Below are 25,888 nucleotides of genomic sequence, written 5' to 3' on the forward strand. Positions count from 1 at the left end.
CTGGTTCCTTTGCTCATGTGGGAATTCCCACTCCTTCTCTATGCCCAGAGCTGCTTTAGGCTCTTCTGCTGTCACTCAAGCAAGGCAGGTATATCCAGGTAGTCAGCTGAACCACTACTACTGAGGCTGTACTACTGTCAGTAGTGGAATTAGAGAAAATATTGTTTCATTTGTATGAAACACTGTCCACAGGGCCTCAGAGTTGCAGTGTTAATGTCCCAAATCCTAGAAGGATGTGAGTCAAATCACTGCCATCAGCTGAGGCCTGCATTCTCTATTCCATAATCTCCATAATCAGTCTTACCTCTGGTCATCTCTGTAGTTACTTCCCTCTGGTCCCCCAGTTAAAAATCAAAAGTCCCCATGTGCATTCACTCATACAAGCAAAACCCCATCAGTGGAACATAGGGAGTTTTAAAAAATATATATCTTTATTGATTTGAGAGAGGGAGAGAGAGAGAGAGAGAGAGAGAGAGAGAGAGAGAGAGAGAGAGAGAGAGATCTATGATGAGAGAGAATCATTGTTCAGGTGCTTCCTGCATGCCTTCTACTAGAGATTGAGCATGCAACCCGAGCATGTGCCCTTGCCTGAAATCAAACCTGGGACTCTTCAATCCACAGGCCAACTCTCTATTCACTGAGTCAAGCCAGCTGGGGCAAAAGTAGTGAATTTTTTTTTCTGGTTTGTTTTACTAGACTCACGAACGTGATCACTGGGATACACTTAGAATAGTATTTTGTCTGACTTTTGAATTCATATAACATCCCCTAACAACCAAGGTTGTTATTCATCACACATTTCTACTTGGCTGAACTCAAAGTATGATGGGGAGGAGAAGCAGTTTACTCCTGGAAAATGGCCTCAGTTAAGAACTCTGTAGAACTTGCTGACTATTTGTCACCCTGGCTAAAAAAATAATTAAAATGTCCAGGGGGAAAAATAACCTAGTAATGGCCAAAAACTCTACTAGTTCAAAATCTATTTTTTCAAGTAATGGATTACAAATCTATGATGACTGTGGAGTTGGAGCAGACACTGCTTTTAGTACACAATGCTCCAAAGATGTGGTCAGCTCAGTTCTGCCATCTAATAGTCATTATAGCTGATAGAGGGCTACCTCTTCCCCAACATGAAAAGCCTCTAATAACTATTAAAAAAATGTCTATAGTGACTGCACAGTCACTCTCTGTAGTGGCATGAGTGTGAGTAACCTTAAGTTCTTAGGAAAGGAGAGAAAGAGAGGAGAAAAAGAGCAGACACAGACAGCAAATATTTAGTCCAGCAAACTGTGCTAATCTTCCAGAGGCCTCTGTCTTCCTCCACTAGCCAAAACATTTCTCAAACTTAATAATAAAAATTATGGGCAACACGTACATTTATGAGAATGAAGAGGACCACACTCAAAACAAATGCCAAAATGAGAACAGGAATGAATGTAGGTAAAAATCACTAAAGACACTTACTTCTGACTGCCCCGTGCTGAGATTGGGTAAATGCCTTTCTTCTCCTAGCACTGTTGGAATAATAGCAACTACTTAGCACATCTGTGTCCAGGTACTGTTCTAAGTATTCTACTTAGATTTTCTAAACTGATTCTCACTACTTTGGGAGGTGGGCACTGCTACTTTCTATATTTTTAGATGAGAAAATTGAGGCTTAGAGAAGTGCCTGTTTCACTCTTTTAACATGTATCTATATAATCCTCCACTTAGCCACTGTGAATTTAGGGAACAATTACCCTCTCTAGGTTTATTGTGTTGCAATTGGTCTTAGAATTGGAGTACAGCTTTTAGTGGTCTACTTAATTTTTATGTAGTAATTTAAAGTGCAATGAGGAAACAAAACATTCTCTAAATACTGTGAAATTTGTGTTAAAAATCCATTTACTATGAAAGGAAATAGGCTGAAGATGGATATCTTGCCCTTACTGTTATTATCTGTTTTTGAGGAAAAATAACAACCACTAACAAAGTGATTTCATTTCTTCCTGGAAGGTGCCTTGAAAATGGCATAATGAAGATCCCTGAAATTAGTAAGCGTATTATTGTTAAACACAGTGCTGTTGTCATTCATTCATTCATTCATTCATTTAGTCATATTTTACTCCTTCAAATTAATAAATATTTAATAATGTGTAATCAGTTCCAGGCATGGAAATTATAAAAATAGCGTTGAGCTATGAAAAGAGCATAGAATATAGTCAGAAGTCCAGCATTTTCAAATTTAGATCAAATAGCTACCACCTTCATTATAATATTAGTAATATGGATAATATTATATTTCCTCAAAGAGTGCTTTAGAAATCAAATGACTAGTTGACAACAACCTGTTATAGGCTGCAAAGTATAATATAGGTGCCTGTTAGTTGTATTCCTAGGACATGACAATTCTAAAGGCCTTAAATTTAGTCAATGAGGCAAAACTCAGATACAAAAAAAAAAAAAAAATGATAATACACCAACCAGTTAGTAAATGCTAAATGAAAAAGTTAGGCATTAAGATTTAATGAACTTAGAATAAGGAGAAAAAAAACCCAAAAACAATTTTCATGCTTTGACTTTGGCTCTGAGATATAATTAAGATGTAGGAGAACAATATGCCACAGAAACAAACAAAGACATGAACAAAAGCAAATAGGCAATAACTAAAACACCTTATGAATTTGGAAAATGCCTGTAACTCCCTTTGACTAAAACTCATTTGAGCCAAAGAGGACTGGATGGAATTAAGGTTGACACATTGGTTAGAAGAGGACCATGGTTTATTTTATCTTAAGCAGGGGTTAAGAAAACTCAGGAATTTTAAGCAGGTGACTGAGAAATTCTGACAGATTTTGAGGAGATGGTATCAAAGCTGAACTTCAGTGGATGAGTCTGGCATCTTGTAGAGGGGAGGAGAGATGGGCGCCAAAGAATCAGTGAAGAAACTTAGAACAAAAGCCAAGATTTGGGGTGCTATGTCTAAAGGAATTTTCTAACTTGGGAAATCTGGGATTTGCAAAGGCCAGGTGATTGGGTCAAGGTCAAATACTGTTCCAGTCATAGTACTGCACCTGGAGCTGAGTGCATGCCTGTACTCTACTCTGCTTAATGAGAAGCTAAAAGATTCCCACTCCCTGGAAATGGTGTCCTAACCAGAGGGCAGAGAGAAGGCTCCTGACCCGTCACCCTGCTCACCTACCAGACTTCTTGATCACATTATGTCTGGGTGAAGTGAACCAATTTTTCTCACACCTGAAAGTAAGATTTATTTTTGGTTGTTTTCACACACACACACACACACACACACACACACACACACACACACACAGAGAGAGAGAGAGAAAAAAAAGTTGTCAGAAATGATTAGGCCCACACTTGTTTTTTTTCTTATAGCACTCCCACCCTCCCCATGTCTATTTTCTTCCTTGTTCCTTCTGTCCATATTCTACAATGACTGGGAGTGATTCCTCTATTCCCCCCCAAACACACACACACACTTTGATCAGCATCAGGAGATTAAAAAGAAAAAAGCCAAAACAGAATAACAAAAGCAGACATATCCTGCGTTAACTGAACTTCAAGGGAAAAGCTCAGCGATGCTCTTCTCACACACGGGAGAAACACATAAAAGGGACCAGCTATTTACAGCCATCTCCTCATTTCTAATAATCTTCCATTTAATTAGGACAGGAAATAACAAATGCTCTGTAGCAATGCACGAGCAATTCTGGCCCCTCCTCAGGATATATCCCACTGGAGGCAAGAAAGGGGTATCAGAGTGAGTTCCATAGCTCACAGACATTAAGTTATGGGGAAAAGCCAGAATCTTTGATACTACAGAGAATAGAGGGCTGAGATTAAAGAGAGAGAAAATTTAATTCTGTTTTCCCTCCACAATTCTAAACAATGTCAGTGATAAAATATTGCACTCACACAATTAACCTTGTTGGTCAAAATTCTAAACTACGACTGCAGACATTGTTGAGTTTGATATTATATATGTAAACTTCAAATTAATACATTTTTGTTATGTATCATTTAATAATTATGGTATTCTATATGGGAGATAATTTGGAGAACTCACAATTATAAAATAAGTCCCCAACACCCATGAACTCAGATCTAAGTATTCACTTGGAGAGTCAGTTTATAATGTTCTAGAATCATTAGCACTTAATTTAGGTGCAATGTGTATCCCCAACTACTATTGTCTTAGATAGCCCTTTGTTTACACAATACATTTAAATTAAAAGTAATAACACAGTGATTGTAAAGAGAAAAGAAACCTGAGTTATTCAATTCTATCATAGCATGTGTCCATTCAGTGAAACACATGTAAATTTTTGTTTGGTGAATTCAAATTTTAGGCCATATAGGAAACCTTTCTATGGAATTTGATTAATATCTTTAAAGGCAAAATGTAATCTTCTACTTAGTTGTGAATTCTTTTAAGATTAAAGAATAAATAAACATAATAAGAGTTACTATTAAGTGATGATTACTAAAAATAATTTTGCCATAGAGAGGAGGGAGGTAGAGGGCAGGTGTTAATAAATGATGTCCACACTCTAGTATGCCACTGTACACACTGACACTGGGCTGAAGCTGACTGGAGGGGATTTTGCAAACACACCCATCCTAACTAAAAAGTCCAAGAAACCTGTACTTTTGCCTTATTTCAAGCTGTGGACGCAGAATCAGATGTCCTGTTTCTCTTCTTTAGAAATGATGGGATCAGTGAGATCTTTGGGAACAGCCAACAATGTGAAGCAGATTATACAGTAAAGAATTTATCTTTGCCCAAGGAGAGGGCTGGCCTTTGCCCTTGGAATGTCATGCCTGGTAGGAGCTTGTCTTTGTTTAGGGCGGGGCTGGTAGGCCAGAAATCAAACACTGATTTATGCTGGGACTTCCAGCCACACCAATAATGTGATTTAGGCTGGGGCTTTTGGGGTGACATGGTATCAGTTCTACTTTCTAAGGGGCAAAAGACTAAGATCAGACACAGAGATAGTAAACCATGATTATGGGAAGGGGTACCTCCACCAGAATATACAAAATAGAACAACACTGGACACCAAGGCTTGGGCAATATTCTGTGAGTGTTATCACACATCATTACTGTCTATGACTCCATGGGGAGAGGACAACTGACACCTCCAACTTGGATCCCTGGAGTCTGTCCCCTGTGCCTCTTTCCTTGCCTGACTTTAATCTGTGTATTGCCCCTATAATAAAACATAATAATGAGCACAACAGTGCTTAGTGATGCTTAGTGATTCTGTGAGATTTTCTGCCAAGTAATTCAATGTGAAAGTGGTTTGGGAAAACTCCTGATCTTACAGTTGGTGTCAAAGTGAGGGCAATCTTGTAGACTGTGCTACCTCAGACATTTTGCACATGGATCATTTGTCACCACTCAGAGTTGGCATGATAACAAAGTGCAGGTTGTGAATGTTCTTGATTGTCTGAAGCTAGAAACCTACTTTCACTTCCAGGTAAGAATGCAGTCCCTACTATATTGGACACTAAATCAGTGCGGGACATTACATGGCTCTGGTTGGCAAAGGGACACATCATCCTGATTTTGCATTTATCAAGATCTTTAAGTATATACTGTATATTTATTTGACACCAGCACCATGCCCACTCATTCACTCACTCATTAATTCAGTACACATATACAGAGTGCCAAGTCTTGTAGCTGAACACACACTAAAACATAGCATAAGGTCTTTGTACTTAAGGATTTGAGTGTCTAAGAGTTCATAAAATTATGTACACACATGCACATGCACATATGCATTGTAAAAATATGTACAAAGTAGTGTGGTTTGTGTTTATGAGTCCAAAGTATCTAAGTTTCTGAAGGGGTGAGTCACTGACTTTGCAGAAGAAAGGGTGCCTGAGCTGGGTTTTGAAAAATAAATAAGCAAAAGCGGGACAAAGGTGAATTCACTGACAGTTGTCCAAAGTTAGCAATGAACCTACATTAGAAAGAGTAAATAATAGAAGCTGTGGGGGAAAAACACACACCTTAAAGTAGTCTTTTATTAATTTTACTGGAGAATGCTAACAGCTAATATTAAGCAATTATTTCATTGTTATGAGAATATAGTAATAAGCAACATATTTTATTATACTATAGAAGAAATTTAGATGAAATATTTGGAAGAACATTATTACTGCTAGATTAAAAAAAAAAAAAAAAAAAAAAAAGTCCAAACCGGTGTGGCTCAGTGGATAAAGCGTTGGCCTGTGGACTGAAAGGTGCCAGATTCGATTCCGGTCAAGGGCATGTACCTTGGTTGTGGGCACATCCCCAGTACGGGGCGTGCAGGAGGCAGCTGATCAATGATTCTCTCTTATTGATGTTTCTAACTCTCTATCCTTCTCCCTTCCTCTCCGTGAAAAAATCAATAAAATATATATATTTTTTTAAAAAAAGATTGATGACTACTGGAAATTTTAAAATGTGGGTAGGTGTCACATCTGAAAGTTTAGGATAATATGAAGGATGACATTGAGCTTTCTCTGTATTACAGGACTCTATGAAGAGTTGGGGGCAGGAGGGGGGGGGTGGGATAAATGCCAGAGATTAAGTAGGATCAAGAAAGGGACTTTCTGATGAGTCAGGATCCAAGCCATCGGAGGCCCACAAAAAGAAGGCTGTTCAGATAGGAGGTGACAGCAGGGCCAGAAGGCTGCCTTCTGTCCAGTGCCAAAATGAGAACAAAACTGTCTTGCTATTTGTCTCTCTCCTAGGTTGAGAAACCTACCCCCTCCCTTTACTCCCCACACCAATCCTTCTGTAATAAAACTCTTTTAATGAAAACATCCCTTACCATTGAAATTTTTTATTTTCCAGCTTCTTTTTAGAAACCTGGATTTTCATCTGTGGCCTAAATAGATGAACCTCCTCTAACCATCATATTCAAAAGAAATTGTTGTGCTGTCATGATGACTTTATTCCTTTGCTATTCTGATATCTGTCCTACTTAGGGCACATCAGTAGAAGGCAGGGTTTTTTGGAAAAGATAATAATGTTGGGAAAAACAGAATGCATTGGAAAAAGAGCAAAACCAAACTGGAGATGGATTGACTCCATAAAAGTAGCCATTGGAATGAATCTATAGGAGCTGAGCAGGGCTGTAGAGGGCAGGACATCACGGACATCACTCCTTTATAGAGTCACCAGAAGTCTGAACTGACTCAACTGCAAGTAACATACATGTGTACTTGAGGAGATAAACAAATGAAAGGAAAGACTATCGAGGAGAGACTGGCTGGTGTTGCTCAGTGGTTGGGTGTCAACTCATGAACCAGAAGGTCACAGTTTGATTCCTGATTAGGGCACATACCAGGCTTGGGGGCTCAGTCTCCAGTAGGGAGCATGCAGGAGGCAGGGAAGTAATGATTCTTTCTCATCATTAATGTTTTTATCTTTCTATCCCTCTTCCTTCCTCTCTCTGAAATCAACAAAACCATATTTAAAAAAAGAATATCTAGGAGAGCTTATGACTTTGTTGCTTTCCCTTAAAAATTTATATATATATATATATATATATATATATATATATATATATATATATATTGCATCTAGTTGGCAAAATTTGGTGGAAGAGAGCATTTGTTAATAATTTCCTTGGAGTCTTTGTGAAAATACATTTTTAACTCATTTTTGCTTCTTTCCTTATCTAGATCAAATAAGTGGATAATGCCATAGAGACTGGTACCATCCCAGCAGCCCAAGAGAGAAGCAATTACACATTCTTTTGCTCTCCCTTGAAATCAGCACAGATAAGAAAAATACCATTTTGGCAGCACCTGCTGCTGCTGGTTTCATGACTTTTTTTTGCCTTTCTTCTTCCCAGAAAGAAATAAAAAATCTAACTTAAAATATATGAAAGCATAATTTGTCCAGCTGATCAATTTTTACAGCAGACTCTTGCAGCAGACAGGCTATTGTGTCTGAATCTTATCATCCCAGTTGGATTATAAATACATGATTGATTGAAAATACTTACAAATGAATGTGAAAAATAGGCGTGATCTCCCTTTTTGCATGAAAATAATAGACATCAAACTCAGGTATATCTATTCAGACACTTAGGCAATAATTTCACTGAGGGTTAGGGGTGGAAATTAGGAATTAAAAGCCATCTTTAATATAGAAGGGGAACTAAAGTGACAGAAAATTAAGTTTTAGAGAAAAGCATACTTAAAATACAAATTCATTGAGAGGTGGGTCCCCAGAACAACATGGTTCCTTTTTTAAAAATAATTTCTATATATATTTTTAAAACCATAATCCAGGTCAGTTAAATTAAATATTTTCCTTTTGCCCTTTCTTAAGCACTTCTCCCTTTAGTCTGATGCGTTCTCATGTTTTATATTTTTCCTCTGAATTCCCTCCTCCCCTCCATCATTGCCACCATATTTCATTTGCTTATGCCATGGGTTCTTGTTCTCTCTACCATTCTTCAATCTTCTACAGAGTTCTTGGATTCCAAGCCCCAAGAGGGTAGGCAGCAGGCCTATGAAGTTTTCTGTTTCAGCAGCAAACTCAGTGCCATGCACAATTAGGTACTTAATTGCTTTGTGATGACTATGATTGATGATGTTTTCCACATACACTAATTCCAGTGAGAAACACACTTCCCCTGTCAGATGGACTGCATACAAATGACTACTCCAAAACATGAGTGTAACGAACAATTCTAAAAAATAGGTCTGCACATTTTTACTAGAGGGCATATTTCACATCACACGCACACACACACACACACACATACACACACACACAATCAATGGTGCCAGTATTTATACAATCTATTTTTTTAAAGATATATTTTATTGCTTTTCTACAGAGAGTAAGGGAGAGAGATAGTTAGAAGCATTGATAACGAGAGAGAGTTATCGATCAGCTGCCTCTTGCACACCCCCCACTGGGGATATGCCCGCAACCAAGGTACATGCCCTTGACCAGAATCGAACCCGGGACCTTTCAGTCCCCAAGCTGACGCTCTATCCATTGAGCCAAACCGGTTTCGGCTATGCAATCTATTTTTCAAGCAAAAATTTCTTTTAGATAGAGGTTTGAGGTGCAATGCCAAAGACCAAGTTATACAACTTGCTAACTTTGTTTTCTTGGGCACATTGTGTCAATTCATCTATAAATTGAAGAATAGAAACCTTTGCCTTGTGCAGATTTTCAAATATGTCTGCAAATCCTTTGACATCCCTCCTTTTAAAATACTAGTATAGGTCCTATTTTCACTCTTCTTTCTTATGGAATAGATGTAGTGACTCACTTCTAATAAGGAAATATGGTAGAAGAGAATGCTTTTTTTTGTCTGTTCCTCACACTCTCTCTCCCCCTCCTCCCCCCTCCTCTCTCTCTCTATCTCTCTCCTCTCCTCTCCTCTCCTCTCCTCTCCTCTCCGCTCCTCTCCTCTCCTCTCCTCTCCTCTCCTCTCCTCTCCTCTCCTCTCCTCTCCTCTCCTCTCCTCTCCTCTCCTCTCCTCTCCCCTCACTTTCTCTTTGTATGTCTCTCTGTTTTCAGTTCACTTCCCTGAGGTAAGCCAATCCCCATATCTGTGACTCTCAATCAACCCTGTGATAGGGACTGTGAGTAGAGGAACACAGGCCTCCTACAGACAGCCAGAACCAACTTGCCAGCAATGTGAGTAACCTTGGAAATGGCAACTCAAGTTCTAGTCAAGCTTTCAGAGGACTGCAGCCCTTGTGGACACTGACCACCTCCTTGTGAGACAGTTTGCTCGAGAACCACCTAGCTTAGTCACTCCTGAGTTCCTGACCCACAGGTACTGTGAGAGTTAATGTTCATTGCTATTTTATGCCACTTAATTTTTAGAGAATTAAAAAAAAGAACATATAACTAATATAACCCTTTTCTCGTAGTCTCATTCTGAAGATCAAAAGAGATAGCATGGAAAGTTGCTAGCATACAATAACTTCACACATTTTCATCCTCTATTCCTATTCAGCAGTGACCAAACATGACTATGTATACCTCGATAGACACTCACCAATCCAGAAAATTCTTGAAGTAGAAGTAGAACCCTGTCAAAAATAGAGGAATAGCCTACATCAGTTTAACCCAAAGCCTCACTCTTGTTTATTCCGTCCAGATACTTGACATTTGTGAACATTCATTCTAATGGCTTCTAAAATTGTATTGAGAAAGATGGCAAACGGTTCAAAAAATAAAAGCAACATGCAGAAGAAAATAGCATTGAGAAGCTGACAAATAGGATTGTCTCAGCCCCATCAATAAAAACTAAAACAAAGAAGGAGAACAAGTCATAGAGTTAAGATTCCAATGATAATGATACCAAGAGTGAAAACAATAGCAATGACAATAAAATGTATCTGGCAACATAGCATGCTAGATGGTTTACCTTGTACATCTCATTTAATCATGCCTAGCAGTAAATAAGATAAATACTATTATTGTCCCCTATTTACAGGTGATAAAACTGCAGCTCACAGAGGCTGAATATTTTGTAAGGCCTCCAAGATAAGAAGAGGTAGAATCAAGGTAAAATGAACCCAAGTCTGTTCTCTTCACCTTTATGCTGTATCATATTCTGAAAGAAAATACAGCAAAACAAATATCACTTTGGAGGAAACACATAAGAGATTTGCAAGCAAATATCACACTGTCAGTAGAAAATGCTAGTATTTTATTGCTTTTTCTACATTTAGGTTATTCCTTTATGATCCTTTCAAATTCCTTCCAGTTCTAGCTGACACTGAGATTGCTTGTATTGTAATTTGTTTCTTTTATATTATGCAAATTGTGTGGTTGTGATTGTTTCTTTAAAAAGTCCTCATTTGGCTATGAACTCCAGGGTGAATTTATAAGATAATGATACATTATTATCATCTCTTATTGTTATTAATAATCTCTTATTATCACAATGAAAATTCTACCAGAGATTGGACTTGATTTGAAACCACTTAATATTCTGCTTCATACCCACAGCCTGGCCTTCAAGCTGTAGAGGGAATTGATAAAGGACTACAAAATCGGATAAGCAACTACATCATGGACATGGCAGCTCTCCAAGACAACTTCATTATCATCTATCAGCCTTATGAATGGAATGGCCGAGAAACCACAAGAGCAGCTGAGAACACTAGAGTTTCCTTATGGTCCTCTTATGAAAGCAATGCACAAAGACACAAAACAAAGGGTTGTCATCCTTCCTAGATCCCCCAAGGCAATCAATGGAAATGCATGGCCTATATCCTGGAGCAGCTAAGACTGGATGTGGCCTTCCCAATGCTGGCCCAAGAGCATGTTGGTACAGTTTGGAAGAAGTTTCTAAACTGAGAGCTCCACATTAAATTTTAGACTCTATTTAAAAAACAGAACAACAAAAAAAAAAACTAAAACCACTGATAAAATGGTCCTGCATGACAACTGCAGAAGCTAAAAAGCAGCTGGTCATTTCAGAAGAGTTGCCTCTCCACCTTCTCTCCTCTGTCTCTATCCCCCCCTGATGTTATAGACACCTGCCCTGGTACCCTCTTTTACATTACCCCACTGTATTCTTCAGGCATCTGGGTTTGTGACTTCCAAACCACAGGGAAAACTCTGTGATGACAAAGATGATCTCTGTCCCAGCCTGGGGACTAGCAGATTCAGGTACTTATATAATTGTGAAGTGACAGAATCTATGTTTTTCCTTTCATATATATATATATATATATATATATATATATATATATATATATATAGAGAGAGAGAGAGAGAGAGAGAGAGAGAGAGAGAGAGAGAGAGAGAGAGAGAAAGAGAGAGAGAGATTCAGACTGGATCAATCAAATTTTTGGGAATTTCTCACTCAAGAGAAGATAGTTGAAAATATCCAATTGGAAAACCACAACAGAGCAAAAATCATTTAGCTCTATAGAGCCTTTCTTATATAATAAGCTGACAAAAGTGGAGGCTTATTAGAATTTATTATGCTAGCCATCTTGACTCATATACCCAGGCAACACCATCTTGGATCATAACCCTGGATTGCTCTTTTCTGATCTGATTAACTCCTATTCATTCTTTGGGTCAAAAAGTCAATTCCTCATCCAAGTTCTGTTTTACCAGAAGCTGTAGCCCAGTCAATAGACAAATTAATCTGCCTTCTACGCTACTTCTTCTCTTTATACATATTTATATGGTGGCACCTGTCACATATGCCATTACTATGCATGTCTTCCTTCCAGAATTTTAGTTTATTAAAGATAGGTTTTGATTCTCATTTTTCATCATCACCATCTGTTAGCATGGAGCCTGATGCAAAACAAATTATAGGCAATGAAGTTAATATCTACTCTTCATTGAAGAGTCAAGGAAAGTTTACTGTTTTCACAGACCAATTGTCCTAGGATGGCTTGCTTCTGGGCTGCATCACAAGAAAGCAAGGTGTTATAAACCTCCAATGTAGAAACAAATATTCCACAAATATATCAGTAAGTTATCCAGATCATTGATGACCATTAAGATATACTCAAGATGATCAATTATGCTATAATTAATAGTTCTGAAAAGCATTAGAAAATAAAGCCTGATGGTACATATAGTTCTAATTTGTTCTATGGATTCTTTGGGGATACAACTGTGTATTTTAGGTTTCATGAGAAACCAACTGTCTTATCCACTCTGTCAGCAATAAACAGGATAATGCCAAGAGATTTACATGAAGTACAGAATGTATTCATGTGTGTAGTTAATATGATTAATGATGCAGAATAGAATCCATAGAATACACTATTAAAGGAATATGCAATAACCTACAGCTATTACTTGAGAGAATTATGTGATTAAAAATAATAAATAAGAGTTGTCATGATAATAAAACCAGCCTCAGAATTCAACAATCAACCACTTATTATTTATTTTGTTAGTTCATTTTTTGTGTGTATTTTTATTTTTTTTTTAATATATTTCAGAGAGGAAAGGAGGAGAGAGAAGAAGAAATATCAATGATGAGAGAGAAACATTGATTCGCTGCCTCCTGCAGGTCCCCTACTGGGGATCCATACGGCAACCCAGGCTTGTGCCCTGACTAGGAACTGACCTTTGACCTCTTGGTTCAGTGGTTGAGGCTCAACCACTCAGCAACACTTGCCTGGCTACTGATTGTTTTAATAGTCACCCTTTTAGGTCTTATACACACACACACACACACACAAATCCACACTTACTATGGAGAGAAAAATCTGTTTGGAAATAGTGAGTTCCTTATAGTGATGACCCCCAAAAATAGGTAGCCTGTACATTTGATAAGTTAAACTGAAAAGTCCCAGATTTTGTCCTAAACCTTGGGTAAGGATAAACACTTCCTGCTTGTACTTTTTGAGCTCTGTCCTCAATAATTAGGAATTACTGTAGAATTGAACATGTTCATTTATCTACACCCCCTATGGATACATGAGGGCCTGTGGACATACTCACTGCAATTATTTTCTGTAATTAAACTAACTTTCAAGATTAACAGTACAAACTAATAATGTCAATTGCTTCTCCAGAGGTCTGACCTACTGGGGATATGATCTAATGGACCAGTAGATCAAAAGACTGGAAATAGAGCCAAGGGCCCAAGAGAACCTTGCAGAGGCTCACTTATGCCTGTCTTTGTTGCTATCCTCACCCATGGATGTCATTTCCTCTTTCAGGCATATGTGAGCAAGGTTGTTATTTGCTTTAACTTATCTTACTATACATTCTGGTGTCCTTTATATTTCAATGGGGTATTTTAAATGGTTCAATCTTAAAATGAGGATATATCTTGTAATAGCAAGGCATTTTTACCTTGCACATTGAAAATGGGATTTTGTTCATTTTATTGGGTTGTAAAATAGTCCGTTTCATTATTAAAATCTATCCCAAGTTAACATTTTGGTCTTCGCATAATTACTAAGACATGGATGGTATAACTTATCTAAAGATTCTGAGATACATTGATCCATTGAATGGCAGCTTTCTATGCCAGTATTTGAAAACTTATTTATGGAAGAAGAATATAATTGTATTAATGCCTCTGATGAGTTTAAATATGGATTGTTTTGTACTAAATGTTTGCATGCCCTTCAAATGCATTTGTTAAAGCCCTAACTTCTAGTGTGACAGTATGTGGAGATGGGGTTTCTAAGGAAGTTATTAAAGTGAAATAAAGTCATGAAGTGGGACCCTGAAATGACATGATTAAGGATTAATGTCCTTGTAAAAAGAGACACCAGAGTAGGGCACATCCCTGCCTCCATTTTTTCTCTGCACCCAAACATTCACCGAGGAAAGGCCATGAAAGGCCATGAAGAGAATGTGGCCCCCTATGAGCCTGGAAGAGAGCTTTTAGGAGACCCTTAAAACTGATTTGACAGGACTTTCGCCTTAAACTTTTCAGTCTCCAGACTGTGAGAACTGAGATTCTTCTGGGTAAGCCCCTCAGTCTGTGGTATTATGTATGGGAGCCCAAGCAGACTGAGTCAAGGCTGTATGGCCTGGTTATGTCTGAAGACCTACACAGTCAATATCTGGTGGTCTGTTCTGTATGAGCTGGTTGCCAAGAGGGAACAGGAGACCTGTGAGGAGAAGAGTCCTGGTATGGGTGATAGAAGTGAAGAGGGGGAAGAGAAAAGGGTGTCTCTTCCTCAGCCCAAACCATGATCCAAGCAAGAGTTCTACGCAGCAAAATCTGTCCCATTTCTGTGGAGAACTATGCTAGGCTCTGGGATGTTGGGGCACATAAAATACAGCATTCCCAAGGCAGGAATTGTATCAGTGTCAATTATAAATTCAAGGTGATTAATAGGTGGCAGTCATCAACAAAGAGGTTAAGAAGAAAAATCATATGAAAGGAACAGTAGGGAACCAATGTGAAACACTGGAGGCCTCCTGGAAATAACTATTGTAAGACTAAAGAGAAGGTTGGAAAAAAGCTTAAATTAATTAATGGCGAAGAACTTACGAGTTTTGGTGTTAGAGGTACTAAACCAACATATGTTAAGGATTAATGCCTTATGTCCATAAACCAGCAGAATTTGGGAACACTTATAGGCCCAGTCTGGTAATGTTTCAGAGGATTGTTGTTTTTTTAGTACATTAAGAATTTTTTTCAGGATATTCTCTCTCTCTCTCTCTCTCTCTCTCTCTCTCTCTCTCTCTCTCTCTCTCCCTCCCTCCCTCCCTCCCTCCCTCCCTCCCTCCCTCCCTCTCTCTCTCTCTCCCTCTCTCTCTCTCTCTCTCTCTCTCTCTCTCTCTCTCTCACACACACACACACACACACACACATACACATTTATCCCATTCAAAAATTTCACAGGTTTGGAAATGCACATGCTAGAGAGTATTGTGGGGAACTTGTATATTTCCAAATTTGAGTCAAAATCACCCCCCAGAGCTTGCCCAGTGATTTTTAAGGCAACATCAGTATCATCTATCCTGGTTAGAATGAACAATGAAATTCTGGGATGCAGTGCCTATATGTTCTTTAACTCACTAAAAAAAGGGAGCCTTCTTATAACAATTTTCTTTAACTCACTAAAAAAAGGGAGCCGTCTTAGAACAATTTTCTCCATTAGTGCAAATAAATAATGAAATGAGTATATCTTCCTAATACACAAAGCTACACAGCCTTCTGCTTATAGAAAGGAAGAATATATTTCCAGTATAGTGGCAAGAGGACTTCTTAGGCTGTAGGTATATATTGGTGTGCCACCAGAATTCACAATAATAATAATGATAATAATAATAATAATAATATGCAGTTAGACAACCACACAGAAAAGAGCAGGCTTTTTTTTCTGTCTTCTAGTAATAAATCTTAGTGGGTTTCATGGGTCATTCTGACATCAAAATCTTGCCTGATATCTCTAAGTCGGGACATTCTGAAAATACCCATTTTATTTAAGTCTAAGAGTGACAATTGCATGTTTAAAATTTCATTTAATCAGCATAGCAATTTTAAGTTCAAGGAGTGTTCAGAATATCGCTGCTTTGGACACAACTATCTTTATCCCGCCTACCCTCTCAAATGGCCATTCTGAGCACAATTATTAGCCAATGTACTTCTGCTACTATTACTCTTCTCTTTCACTGCTTGTGAGTAAGTGGTGTTATTAGACACAACAAAATCAATTTTTCCCCCCTGTATGATGGAATGGAAATATGAAGTGGGAGATGGCCTAACTGATGAAATGGGTTACTTCCTTCACTGTGAGTCATGAAGAGGGCATCTGAGTCATAGCAATGCAATCACTCAGGAAATAATATTTGCTTCACTAATAAAATCCACCAGAAAAGGCTCCCCATTTCTGTCTAAAACACAGTAAAATATAAAATAGAGTCTTTTAGACATTCTGGTCAGGCCTGGTAAGTTGATTCACACAAAACATCTTTTTGAGGGAGTAGTTTGTGTACCCTCTTTACAGTGGATAAAATTGAAGTCAAAGTCTATATGCTTGGCATGTTTGGAATATACAATCCATGATCTCAGGGATGTCTATTTCTTGGAAGTTCTAAGCATTTTGTTCACTGAGAAGTTTCAACCCATATTGGCTATCGAAGAAGACATTTCATTCAACTGACATTGCTAGGGAATGAATAGTTTCAACCAACTTATTTCTCTAAGTGATTTTTACACATTAAGCTTAGTTTTTCAGATAAAACTTGATGTTCCTTCACCTGAATTGCAAATAATTCCTCCAACTCAAGGGCTCAGATCTGATGAGATCAGGGATCATTTTGTCTCCTTATGAGAGATGAAAACAGGGCAGAACTCCTAGAGAGAATCTCATGCTGTATTTTAAGGTGAATAAAATATTTTGTGACCCATCATTTATTTTTATTTTTTGTATTCTTTAGCTCCATTTAATTGTGATCAAAAGAATCAAAATATACTCTATACTTCAAAATAGAGATATTCCTCTTTGGGGAAAGCTCCAGAACATGAAGCATCCTTAGATGGGCCTGGCTGTAGCCTACTTTCATCTGTCTCTGTTCCATGTCCTGATTTTAGCCCGGAATTGGGGACATTGAAAATCCTGGGTTGTCTGAAATTCATCTCTGAATTGTCACAAAGTTAAAAAGAGTATGTCATGGACCATTGGTGTGCCTAGTGGTTCCAAATTCTCAAACATGGACTCAGAAAGTCCATATGTGAGACTCAAAAAATATATTCCAGACAAAGTAATTATAAGTAGTTAAAATGTTTACTGGGCTTGTCCAGCTGATGTGGCTCAGTGGTTGAGAGCCTAACTATGATGGTTGAGCGCTGACCTATGAATCAGAAAGTTACAGTTCAATTCCCAATCAAGGCACATGCTCAGGCTGTGGGCTGGATCCCCAGTATGGGGTGTGCAGGAGGCAGCTGATCAATGTTTTTCTGTCATCATTTATGTTTCTATCTCTCTTTACCTCTACCTTCTCTGAAATCAATAAAAATATATTTTAAAAATTGTATAGGGCTTTGTTTTCTGTCTACACTAATAGTAAAATTAATATAAAATTTTAAAAAATCAAACAAGAAGCAAACCACAATGAACATGGATGTAGAAATCAGTAATATTCTAGCAACCAAACACTGAGAGCATATAATAAATATTGCTAAGTGAAGGAAAATAAAATTCAGAAGCAAGAGCCAAGGGATTTAGATAGACAGATTGTAATCAGCAATTACCTAAACTGGATCATGTTCAGGACATAAGGTCTAACATCACCTCTCCCATTCTAAGAGGAGCCCTGGGATTCTTAATAAACTAAAGTAATTAGGAACCCCTCCCCATTTTATTTTCTATTAACATATGAAAGTCCAGCCTTATCTTGTATCCAGAGGTCAGTTCTGGTCAGCATGGGAGAATTTTTTTTACACACATTTAAAATATGTTAATTTTTCATTTATGTCATGCACTGACTCCGAAGTCACTAATTTAAAAATTCATGTCAATTTGAATACAAAATAGCCTGCACTGTATTTAAGGACACAGTGTCATTCAAGGGTCAACAAATAACTGTTAAATTAATAACTTAAATAAAATTACCAGAGAACAACTCTTACTATAATACTTTGATGCAACCTTACAACCAGAGAGAAGGGGCTGCCAAGAGAGCAGAAACCTGCAAGGTTCAGGAAGATACTCTGGCATGATGCTATTTATATGCAAATCATTATGAGGCCCTTAAACAGGACGTGTAAAAGCAAAATTTGTTAGGAGTTTTATATTATTTGAAAATAGTAACCTTTATTTCCTTAAAGAGAATATATAATTATTACCAACATAAATATCCATTTCCCCTCAATTAAATGAAATTACTGTGCCTTTACTGCCCATGTATAATATCAGAAATATAACGATGAGATCATGATATCTAACTTTTCTGACTTTGCTAGAGACTGAATGAAGTGTTGTAGTTAAGTGTTTTTTACAGATAACTGAGAGTCATCTATGGAACATTGTTCTTTATGTTGGAGGGAGTAAAAAAAAATGAATAAATTAAAATGTCATGCATGTATTGAACACTTACCACATGAAGGGCACTGGGCTCGAGGCTGTCCTTAAAGTGGATTACATCATTTCATACTGAAAATGATTTAATCTTGGTGATACACGGCTGAGTATTTACGGCTGTATGACTCTGTAATGCAATCAAGCCCCCAGGGTCTGTCAAGTTATAAAGGGTTAGCTGTTCCTGTAATACATGTTTCTCCATAGGGGCAAAAATCACAGCAAGATCTGGTTTTAGCAGTTTAGGTCAGTAGAAATTCAGCAGGAAAATGCAGGGTTTGGAAAAGAGAAGGATTCAGTGTTAATTGAAAAGTGGTCATGGGTCAGGGAGAGAAGTAAGAATGGAGGGAAGGAGGGGGGGGGGGCTCCTCATAGGAAAACTAACAACAGTGAAAGGTTTCATAATCTTGGAGTGCCCTCCCTGTTCAGCATTAGCCCTCTACCCTACCCCAATGGTAAAAGTGCAGCAAGAACATGCTTTCTGCTCACACTCTAAGTGAAATAAAGGGAATTGGCTCCATGAAGTTAATTATTGGAGTTGACTTGATTGGTGCTTTTGTTCTGATAAGGGTGAAAACCTGCTAAAGATTTGTTCTCTAATAATTGGAACAGAAGACTGTCAGGCTCAGAAGCCACACGGATAGAACATAGAGATATCCCCCAAATGGCCCCTGGAATATTCAGAGTAAAATTAAAAGTGAAGTATGGGCAAGCATTCATGCTAAGCTTTGGTTAAAGTGATAAAGTTGTGGGCGTGGACTTTGGTGTCAGTATTCCTTTTATTTGTACACTACATTGAATTTGTTTTCTTCACAAATATTAAAGAGGAATTTGTGTTTACTGAATAATTCATGCTGAAATTTTAATAAGACTCTATTTATAAGGAAAGTAGAGCCGACCAGCTCCTGAACTGTCCCCTTTCTGTCCCATGACTCCCTCTAAGAACAGTCCAGGTGCTTAGCTTAGCTTTATTCCCTGCACACAGACATATCTCTTTTTCTCAAAGGAATCTACCAAATTGCCCTTGAGTTGATAGTCAGCCTTTGATTTTGTAAAATCAAACCTAATAGGTGCTAACAGAGCTGCCCTTTTCTGGCCATTGGTAATCCTCATAGGCCTATTGAAATTGGCAAACAACTGTAACTTGAGGGAAACTGAACATGGCAAGAAAATGCTGACTACTGATGTTCACACCCAATTTCTGAGTCAATAGGCTCTCAACATCTCTGCAAAACTTTCCAAACTTGAATAAAGTACAGGCCCTTTTTAAAAGAAAAAAATGAAACACTCTTGAGGATGCCCCTCTGATCATTATAATTCCTTTTATTTTAGCATTACATAAATATGTGCAAACATAAAAGTAGTTATAATCCGCTTATGCTTATAACCGTTATGCAACCAAAATAGATTTACAAATTAAATGCAGATAAATCCATACAAGTTGTAAAATTGTAATTAATGATATTAATTTAACATGACAGCTGATGTTGCTTAATTTAAATAAAATTATAAGTCCCATCATAAACATAATTCTCCTGACCTTGGTATGTTTGTGCTAAGTGAAGCTTGCTGTGATTCTATTCTCCCAGCAATTTCCTCCATTTGAAATGCTGTGAGACCTTAGTTTATTAAAGTGTTATCTAACATCATTTTACCTTTTGCATGGTGAAAACACATCTTTTATATTCTCAACCTGCCTTCGTTCTTTTCTCATTAGCCATCAACAACTTAAGTAGGACCAGTTTAGTCCCCACATGGTCATGAACACAACTCCACCCAGGCAGTAAAATCCTATGGTTACACCTGCTTACAAAGTGGTTGGGGCTTTATCATTTAGAAAATGGCTATATTAAACATTTTTTTGAATTGTCACCTTCCACTTGCAGAAACTCTTCAAACCATGAAAAGGTCTCCTAAAAAAACATCTTCCCTCTATGAGCAATTTGTGACTGTGAGCTGTCTGTCTCAACAAGCTTAACTGTCCTGAAGTGCAGATAAAGTGTGGAGGACGATGGGTGCTGGCAAGAATGGTGGACATTGTTACTTCTCACTATATATATAGCACTTTGTTAAGACTCTTAGCTAAAATCCTCATTTTGCTCTTTTTTAAGAAATATGTTTTATTGATTTCAAAGATAGGAAGCGAGAGAGATGGGCGGGGGGTGGATAGAAACTTCAATGATGAGAGAGAATCATTCATTGGCTTCCTCCTGCACATCCCCTACTGGGGATCAAGCTCGCAACCCCATCATGTGCCCTGTCTGGGAATCGGACCTTGATATCCTGGTTCATGAATCAATGTTTAACCACTGAGCAAAACTGTCTGGGCTCATTTTGTTCTTTTTGCAAATAGATGTTCAATACCGTTGACACTCCTTCTTGGTCATTAGTTAAATCAAGTTTTACTGAAGAAGTCTGGCAAATTTATCATCACATGCACTGCTATCAGCCCTTTGAGGAACGGTGTCTGAGACCTAGACCCAAATTACATTCTCAGTTCTTCAAAGCTCCTTTACTCTCAACTCTTTTCTAAGTCAGCATAAAGTTGACACACCCCAAACTGTCAAGCCAAGAAAATTAGTTAAGACATAGGAACACCCTTTAAAAAAAAACAAAAAACACCTATTTTTGACATGTGTTAACTTATAAAACTTACAAATATACTTATACATGTAGATTTATATATTACTCAAAACTATAACCCTAGGTCACAGCTCTTCTGCTACGTTGCTGCCTGACCCACCTGACCATAGTTTTCCTCTTCCCCCCAGGATGGAGCCTCTCAGTCACTTATTCCATAAGGATAGAGACCCACTAAGTAGCCTGGTCTTTCTTAGCTGTTGCTTGGACTCATCTAGGCAGCAATTTGGGATCCCTACCCAAAGAAGTCAATACTGCCCAGCTATTTACAAGAGGAATGGCCGCTGTGTCCCAGTGGGAATCATTTGAAGCCATTTTCTCTCACTGATACAGGCAAGAGATCCACTTACAGTAGAAAAGCAGTCAGCTTGCACCACTGAATTCAATTACCCAGCCCTGCCACTGGCCATCATGCACCCTGTGGTTAGAAAGGAAACAGGATAAAAGGTTTATCTGGCTTCCTCCTTTACATATTTAAAGAAAAAAAAGTGTCATTAATTCAACTTATTAGACTTCACATTACTTGTGGGAAGCTTCTCTCTGATAAGATGGGGATTGACTTAATGAAACCCAATTTTGAAATAGTGCAGTCATAGAAAAAGTCCTGCAGTTAACTATTCAAATAGTAAGCTAATCACTGTCAGTTTTATAGTCACATTCTCTAAGTTCAGACTGGGATTTTCAGGAAGTTAAACATGTTCTTAGATAGAATATTACTGCCATAGGCCCTCTTAAAACTGATATCCAGCCGGGGCCAGTTTGGCTTGGTGGATGGAGTGTCGGCCTGGGGATTGGGGAGTCCCGGGTTCGATTCCAGTCAGGGGCATGTACTTGGTTGTGGGCACATTCCCGGTAGGGGGTGTGCAGGGGGCAGCTGATAGATGGATCTCTCTTCGATGTTTCTGGCTCTCTGTCCCTCTCTCTTCCTCTCTATGAAAAATCAATAAAATATATTTAAAAACAAAACAAAAAAAAAAACAAAACTGATATCCACAAAAGATCTTATTCCCTGCACCAAAAAAGGAGTATCCTCCATGCAATGAGCAGCTAAGCATACATCAGGCACATTTGAGAGGTGAGAACCCACTGAGATGATCCTAAATCACACATTAATTTTGATATATGGCACTTTGGTATCTTTTATTTTCTATAGTCTTAGTTTCTTACTCATAAAATGGAAACGATATATCAGATCTTTATTATAATATTACCCACCATAAATAAGAACTAGCATTAAAGAAAGTCTGCAGTCTACTTTCAAAGAAGTTATATTCATGTAAGAACTAAAAGGCTTTGCAATAAGCTGGCCTTTCAGGGTAACTAATTGCTCCACAAGTAGAGCTTATTAGAGCAGGTTAACTATTTTTCTTATACTATATTCAAGGCCTTCTATGTAATGAATTACTATGAATCAAAGAGTCTTCCATGCTCAATGAAGAACTGAAATATGTCATTGATGAACTGAGAAGAGACTCTGTTAGTCAAAAGAAGATGGCCCATCATTAAATGTGGTGTTTTCATTATATTTTTTGAAGATTTGTAAAGTCCTAGAAATATAGCATAGGGGGGTCTACACTTAAGAACAAACAAGGTAAGTTGTTAATTGACTTTAACATAAACTACTAGTTCTGGCTTTCCTGAACTCTAACTTCTAAGCTGACAGGATTGAAAGGTTAAACCACATACAAATCTGTATGACATTTATATTAAATCAGTGGGACTTCTAAGTTCATTTATCACTGGATATTGAGTTGGAACTAGGGGTAAAGATGAGGAGCTGGCAAAGGGACATCCATTTGGCAGTGCTAGCTGATTCCATCATTTGTGTTGATACCCTGGCTGATCTGCATACCAGGTAGTATCTTTCTATATGACACAACAAGCTGGTATTTTTTACAGTGCCAATTGCCACTGAGATCAATGGTCCCAGCACCTTTTTCATTTCAATAATACAGGCAGTGCTGCTTGACATGACAGGCTGAAAGCACTAGAGCGACCGTAAGGGAAGACATTATTCATACATTTAAGTGACAAATGACATTCACATGCATCCCATTCTAAAGTCAGGGCCTATAAGTGGCACTATTATAACACTGAATTGGGTTATTAGGGAATAGAATGAGGATAAGAATACCTGGGTTTATGTCCAGCTCTGCTATGGAATATAATTCCAGGCAAGTTATTTAAGTCCCCTGCACTTTATACCAGTTTTCTAAAATGGGTATACTGTTACCTACTTAGCAGAGGAGAATCCTATGAAAGAGCTGATATTTCTATGATGCTTAAATATGTTCCAGACCAATTTAAATTGACAATCCAATGTATAATGATGAGCAAACTAATTTTGGAAAACAGGCAAGCACCACAAACTGTCATGAAGTCTTTTCAGAAGGGTTGATGAGAAGAACAAATGCTGATAAATGTCAGGTGATATCATATGGGACAAAATCATTAATAAGACATCTGAGATAGTGAACAATGAATATGAACAAAAGTTACATGAGTAGTTGGTTATGTTTTCCAAGGCTCCTTAAACACAAGCTTGGTTAGCTGGCTTCTTCTAGAAGACAGATTCCAATTAGACTGAGAATGCCCCCTCACTCTATCTAATTGTGTGAATTTTTCATTCTCAAGTTAATGGCCCTACCTTAGGATAAAATCATGGAGAAATGCTACTAGATAAATCAATAATAGATGCCAAAGGTTGATAAGACTGACCCAAATATGGGGATAGATACAACCTTCAGAAAACTTACAGTAATATGTGTAACTAAAAAGAAATTCCATCATATGTGAATCAAATTATAGGGTTTATCTATCTGAGCGAGGAAAAAAGTAAATTAAAACATATATCTCTTTTTTCAGTTCCAAGAATGAACAAACATCAGTAAATTAGCAAAGATGGCAGATTTGTGCACCTGCCAACAGATATTTTTAAATGTCTTATTTCTTGCTACATTCCTACAACATTATTGCACTATGTAGTCAACATCACAATATGGTTTGGCTCTCTAATCCAATAAAAAGTCAGATCTATATGTTCACTTGTTCTCTCTCTCTCTATCTATCTCTCTCTCTCTCTCTCTCTCTCTCTCTCACCTCTTCTTTTTCTCATAGTCATTTTCTATGTATTTTTGGTTTTATGGTATTACTCATTTTACTTAACAACTGTAGAAAGACAATTGACTTTATCAATATAAACTTAATCAAACTATTAATAATGAAAAACATACAATGTTGGATGAACTAGGCTGGAGGAAATACTCATCTATTGCTTCGTCCAGAGCGACCTGTTTCTTTCCTCCTCATTCCCCAATCAGTAGCAGTAATAAAAGCTCAAAGGCTCTAAAAGCAATCGATTCATAAATGGTGTGGTGCAATTACCAACCCGGATGGCAGTAAAGACTTCCAGTAAAATAAAGGAAAGACAAACACAGTCTCTACAGTGGAACTAGTCTCTGCTGCACAAGCAGCCCGCTGGTCATAAAGAGGCACTCGGAAGTGTGTGGCAAGACGGAGGAGGTGAATGGCTGGACAGCGAGAGACCTGGGAGGAGATGGTACCTCTAGGAGCCCAGTGTATTGTGGGTAGGCAAGTTGTTCCAAGATAATGGTCCTCAGAGTATTCTCCATAGAACCTGTGACTTCTTAATATATTTTTCTGTAGCTTTCCATAAATGTTTCTCGCTGAACAACACTATTCTGTTATTTTCCACCCACCCTTTCCCTCCCACCCACCCTTATGAATTGAGGTAAGCTGAATCATTAGAAAAACCATACATTCAGGGCTTTAGAATCCCCAAGAGTGACCTTAGTAATGTGTTCACTCAGCCATACTTTTTGTAAACTTTGTAAAGTAAAATATCTTAACTGCAGTAGGTGAGGACCCCAATACTTTTTTTCATCTAATCTTCCCTCCATCACTAGCACCTTCCTATAGGGTGGTAATAAAGTGGTAGTTGACATAGCTGGGATCTAATTCATGGGAATTCCAGTTGGGATACACTTAGTACTTTGGTGGGATATTTTATGTAGTTTACAATCATATCCTTGTAGAATTAAGTTATTATTCACTATCCAGGTGTAAGAATGATTTCCAGGCCTGTTTGTGCCCCCTCCACTGTTATATTACCCAATAGTCTGCTCTGGCCATCCAGGATCAGAGTTCATATCTTTACAGAGGTTTGCTGAAAGTTGAAATGATCCTTAAAAAGTCATTTGACTTTATCAATATAAACTTGATTAAACTATTAATAATGAAAAACATACAATGTTGGATCAACCAGGCTGGAGGAAATACTGAATTAACTTTCTATTCCATCGGTATAAAATTACATTATAAAACTGGCATATGAAAAGGCATTCAAAGAGAACATAAATAATATTGCAGGGAAAAGGTGTCATAGAAGTGTGTCAAGCAGTTATTTAAAAATGGTTTGTTATTGTAAGCATTTGAACAATTTTATATTCATCAAATTTTAAAATTTTGTAATTATTCATCAGTTATTCAAAATTAAATTACATATTTAATTTTTAATTATTTTTTGAAAGAAGTCACACACATTGTATAGGCTTCAGGTCTCACATAGTGGGAACTTTCCCCATGGATTCTTTTCTCTTTAGTCCCATCCTCAGGGAAATTCTTGCTAACCCTTAGGCATTACTCCTCTCTGTTCTCTTTCTCCCCTTCCAAAAGGCCAACTAGCCTAGAAACCTCCAGCATAAATACGTTGATC

General features: G+C 37.8%; 1 protein-coding gene across 37 annotated transcripts in view; it reads right to left on the minus strand.

Moving 5' to 3' along the window:
• NRXN3 (neurexin 3) overlaps positions 1–25,888 on the minus strand; it is a 1,392,989-nt gene that overhangs the window by 254,947 nt on the left and 1,112,154 nt on the right. The gene's annotated exons all lie outside the window — the stretch shown is intronic.

The sequence above is a fragment of the Pipistrellus hanaki genome, assembly GCF_964339955.1.
Source record: "Pipistrellus hanaki genome assembly, chromosome: 1".
Taxonomy (NCBI): Eukaryota; Metazoa; Chordata; class Mammalia; order Chiroptera; family Vespertilionidae; genus Pipistrellus; species Pipistrellus hanaki.